Below are 5662 nucleotides of genomic sequence, written 5' to 3'. Positions count from 1 at the left end.
TGTTATCTTTGGTATCTGAGAACAGATTTATTCTCACATGTTCTTAATATAATTTCTATTATAATTTCTATTTCTCCATTGAATTATGTGACCTGGAGAGTCCGTTTTCTTCCACGTGCGCGAGTCTTATGAGTCAGAGCCCGTTAACTCTCTAGATCTTCCGTGTTTAAACCAAGTGCACGCAACAAGTAGAATGACATGGCAAAACAGACAGGCTCTTTATTGGCTCTTGGCAGACAAGGGAGGAGTTTGTGTTATGTTTGGAGGTCAAATGATTATGACGATATATTTTCTGTATGTGTTTTGTATGCAGCTCATGGTAAATTTATAACAATAAAGGATGTTTATGACAATAATCAGTGTGGTGTTATTAAACATAGCCTACAAAGAGTGCATGTCTGCCTATTATAGAATCAAAATCAACTATAGATCACAATCGGAAGTTATTACAAGCACTCGATGATGGTTTATAGTGGGTTTTAAGCAAAATAATCACATACATTTTTAAATGTGGCTTGATGCTAACTGTACTTATATTTATATTTTAAGAAGTTTTCTTGTAAGCATCATAGATAGTTTGTCTATCTGGCGTAGAACCAAACTTTATTTAGCTATATTTAATGCTGTGTATTGATCAGTGGACGATGTTAAATCCATATATGAGATACATATCTGAGCAGAAATGCATTGCTGGTCAGCACCACCTAGCGTGCAGGCGTGAATTAGCAGAAGGCGATCAATCGTTTTGTGTTCTGTGTGAAGGCAACGTTTGTCGGCGATTCGCCTCACTTTTTCGCATCGCGCTCAGTGTGAAACGGCCTTAAGGGAGAACAAAGCAGTTCCTCGGTGGGGGTTACAGTATGATAATGTTAATCCCCCTCTCCACAAGGTAAAACCAGTCTGGTCAGTCTGAGGTAGTGAGTGATTGTTCACACTTAGGTCTTAAGAATGAAGAACTGCGATCAGTGATAGACCCCATGGTGATTGGATCAGTCTTTGATCCATGAAATGCTGACATCCTTATCTTACCACAAATAATACGTTTGAGGGAGACTAAGGCAGTTCCTGCCTGGGGGTTACTGTATGTTAAAGGGCTCATATGACGTTGCTAAAAAGAACATTATGTTGTGTATTTGGTGTAATGCAATGTGTTTATGCGGTTTAAGGTTAAAAAAATACATTATTTTCCACATAATGTACATTATTGTTGCTCCTCTATGCCCCGCCTTTCTGAAACCCGTCGATTTTTACAAAGCTCATCGTTCTGAAAAGCGAGGTGTACGCTGATTGGCCAGCTATCCAGTGTGTTGTGATTGGCTGAATACCTCAAGCGTGTGACGGAAATGTTATGCCCCTTACCATACTGTGATGCCGTCTCCCAGCAGGATGAGACAAAAACAATAAAACCCATTACAAACGAGGCTTGTTCATTGTGTCATGTTCTGATTGGTTGTCTTAGTCATGTGTCTTGTTTCCCATTGGTTTGTCTTTGTCATGTGATCCTTCTTGTTTGATTTAAGTAGCCATCATGTTCCCATTCTATATTGTTTGGATGTTTGGATCACACTGTAAATAAATTGCACTTGGGTTCTTCACTACGCTCGCCTTCAGTGGATGAATCGTTACAACTTTATAGAAACAGCCTTTGTGCACAGATGCATTGCACTCTCCCAGGCAACTTAACCACTGATTTCTAGTTGTGTCCTCTTTTGGAACACCAAAAAAGTAGTTTCGCTTTCACAACAAAACACACAGTGTCACACTCACGGCGGGCTTGAGTGAGTGGAGGCCTTGAGTGAGTAACAGCCGGTGGGCTTGCGACAACCACATGTGATGACCCCGGGCTTGACTCCGCTTCGTCCACGGTGAAAGCCGATCTGGCGATCCACAAGGCGAAGTTGATGTATTTTCTCAGCAACCAGCACGGATCAGCTCTAGGCATGACGAAGCGGATATCATCCTCTTTTGGAAGGCCAAACAAAGTAGTTTCGCTTTCACAATGAAACACACAGCATTTCCACAACATGGCGACGGCGGCAACAACAATACTACAGCGAGAATAAAAGTTACGCCTTCTTTCTTTGCGTGAACATTTGGGCGGTGTTATGCAAATCTTCCCACACAGTGACGTAGACATGTGGGGGCATGTTAGAATGAGCCGTTTTAGGAGGGCGTGGACAAGTCTTAACTTTTATAAAGAATATCTCTTTGGATTTGTCTCTTTGCAACTTTAAAGATCTTCTTTATACACCAAGAGCTTGTAACACTCCAAAGAGAAAGGAAAAATTGAAATCGCATCATATGACCCCTTTAATGTTAACCCCCCTCTTCACAAGAGGTAGTGTTGTTATGTGAAAACATGCCTGATTTCACCATAACATAACTTTCCACGTATTGTGTGGAAAGGAGTCTTGCCATCTTGACCGCTGTTCACTACAACTGCATGCACAAACAAACTCTTGCAGGGAAAAAAAAACGTTACAGCATATACATGCATGATATTGCACAGAAACGTCTCGGTTACGTATGTAACCCTTGTTCCCTGAAGGAGGGAACGGAGACGTCATGTCGGTAAAGACCGACGAATTGGGATCTCGCTTAGAGAGACCAATCCACTTCGAGTGTAAACTAAATGAGCCAATGGACGTTGGCATGCGATGATTGCATCCAGCTGCCGCTGATCGCAGCGCAAGTATAACTAGGCAGCAGGTGCAACGGGACATGACGTCTCCGTTCCCTCCTTCAGGGAACGAGGGTTACATAAGTAACCGAGACGTTACCTTTCAGTCGGTCACTCTCTATGTCACATCGGTAATGACTGATGAATTGGGATCCCTACCAAAGCACCATGGATGCTGCCCCTTCCAGTGTCTTGTGCGAGCCTCCTGCACCCCTTTTTGGTGTAGGTCGGGGCTCACAACAAGAAGGTCAATCACAGTTGTCATAGCACTACCCACTCAGTAAAATTGGTTAACACTGGGAAAATGTACCCATTCCACTTGGAACAGGAATGTTGCGGAAGCCCCATCCTTCCCGAAGGAGGTTTCGGAAGCACTTACACATATGAACAACCGTTTAGGTGCATATGAAAGATTAGAGGTGCTTGTAACCCTCTTGGAAAATGGCAGAAAGTCTGCCTGGGAAACACGGGCTCTGAGGCTATACCGTGGACTTTACACATATGGGATCAACTTAGGTCTCTACATATGGATCCCAGCCCTCTACCGGTTCTCACGGATTCATTGTATGAGGGCCTGCCACCGGACATTCCGCCATGTCTGGCTGCCGAGGGGATGGAGGAGCTCAACAGGGTCTACATTACGGTCACTCTGGAGCAGTTATAGCAAGCCTCTCCATGCTTCTACCCATTTGAGGTAAGAACACAGGAGGATACCGGCTCCACACGAAGGCTATAGAATCTAGCAAACGGGTTGGGGGTCGCCCAGCCCACAGCTCTACAAATATCTGTCAGCGAGGCCCCACAAGCCAGCGCCCAGGAGGATCCAACACTTCTAGTACAGTGAGCTTGCAACCTGAACGGGCAGGGCACACCCTGTGCCTGATAAGCTAGGGTGATGGCATCCACTATCCAGTGGGTCATCCTCTGCTTGGAGACGGCCTTCCCCCTCTGCTGGCCTCCATAACAGACAAAGAGCTGATCTGAGTTCCTGAAGCTTTGTATCCGGCCTACGTACCATCTCAGGGCTCAGATGGGACAAAGCAAAGCTAGGGCTGGGCCTGCCTCCTCCGGGGGCAGCGTTTGCAGGCACACCACCTGATCCCTGAAGGGAGTAGTGGGAACCTTGGGCACATAGCCGGGCCGGGGCCTCAGGATTACCTGGGAGTCAGCCAGCTCAAACTCTAGGCACGATTCGTCAAATGAAAATGCGTGCAGGTCCCCTACCCTCTTGATGGAGGTCAGTGCAAGCAGGAGCAGAGTTTTCATTGATAGAAACTTCAGCTCAACTGACTGAAAAGGCTCAAATGGGCCCTGATGTAGTGCTAACCTTCTCGCCCCCCTAAGGAACCTGATGACCAGGTCATGCTTCCCTACCGACTTCCCTTCCACGGGGTCGTGATTGGCAGCAATTGCAGCCACAGACTTTAAGGGTGGAGGGAGACAGCCTTCGCTCCAACCCCTGCTGCAAAAAGGACAGCACGACTCTGATCGGGCATCTTCGGGGGTCTTCTCGGTGAGAAGAGCACCATTCAATGAACAGGTTCCACTTCAAGGCGTAACCGTGTCTCGTAGACGGTGCTCTCGCCGAAGTGAGGGTGTCAACTACCTCCTGGGGTAGGTCGCCTAGAACCTCCGCGTCCCGTCCAGGAACCAGACATGAAGTTTCCAGAGGTCTGGACGCGGGTGCCAAAGGGTGCCCCATCTCTGAGTCAGTAGATCCTTCCTCAGAGGAATCTGCCAAGGAGGGGCTGTTACGAGGAGCATCGGTTCCGGGAACCAGGTCCGAGTGGGCCAGTAAGGAGCCACAAGCAGGACCTGCTCCTCGTCCTCCCTGATCTTGCATAGTGTCTGTGCGAGAAGGCTCACTGAGGGAAACACATACTTGTGCAGGCCCCGCGGCCAGCTGTGTGCCAGTGCGCCCATGCCAAGTGTTCCCTCGGTCAGGGAGAAAAACAACTGCCAGTGAGAGGTCTCTGCAGAAGCAAACAGATCTACCTGAGCGGCTCCGAAACGTCTCCAAATCAGCTGGAACGTCTGGGGATGGAGTCTCCATTCTCCCGGGAGCGCAGCTTGTGATAGCTCGTCGGCTGCCCGGTTGTGCAGACCGGGAATGTGAATGGCACGAAGCGACCTCAGATGCTTCTGACTTCAGCGGAGGAAGTGGCGGGTGAGTTGCTGCATGCTCCTGGTGTCTCTGCCTGAAAATGACCTCCTCTGATGCTACAGAGTTTTAGTCTTCAAAATGGAAAAGATTTTCAACTGTCACTATCAGTACCCTCACAATGGCTGATGTCTACTCTAACTTTAGCATTTTTCTTTTCAACCAAAGTAGAAAGTGCCATCAAGATGGGGTAAATGTTTGCTGACTGACTTCCCTGTGTCCAACTGGTTTGTCTTCAGTTCGGTTTCATTTGAAGGAGACTCTCTAGATGACTACAAAGAGAAGCATTTGTGCTCCTGGTGTCTCTGCCTGCAAATGACCTCCTCTGATGCTAGAGAGGTTTAGTCTTCAAAATGGAAAATATTTTCAACTCTCACTATCAGTACCCTCACAATGGCACTGACCTGTCTTTTGTATTTGGTAAGTGCTATTTGTTGGGATAGTTTCAAGTGACCAGTGCTTCAGGAGATAATTGCCTTCTAGGACTCCAAGCCGAGTTCTACATGCAATGATCATTTAATCAGAGAATTCAACACATTAGGATTACTTCAAATGGGAGCATTGATTGGTCCTATGTTCATAAGTGCTTCTCTTTGGGGTAGTTTTAATGATGAAATGAACTGCAGGCAAGGCTCCACCTAGTTTCTATTTCTTATGTTTTACCTTCTCATGAAATTGTTTTGCACACATACCTCTGATCCCAACATGCAACTTTTAAATGCAAAAAGGATGGGGCAACATGTGGCCACATTGTTGCATCTTCATCTGTATGCACTTTTTATTTTCCTTGCCTTTTTGAGTGCAAACCAGCTGATGTCTAC

Source organism: Sinocyclocheilus anshuiensis, unplaced genomic scaffold (assembly GCF_001515605.1).
Source record: "Sinocyclocheilus anshuiensis isolate Anshui unplaced genomic scaffold, SAMN03320099.WGS_v1.1 scaffold1587, whole genome shotgun sequence".
NCBI classification, from domain to species: domain Eukaryota; kingdom Metazoa; phylum Chordata; class Actinopteri; order Cypriniformes; family Cyprinidae; genus Sinocyclocheilus; species Sinocyclocheilus anshuiensis.
The sequence above is the reverse complement of the archived record's forward strand: the minus strand, read 5'-3'. Positions refer to the sequence as shown.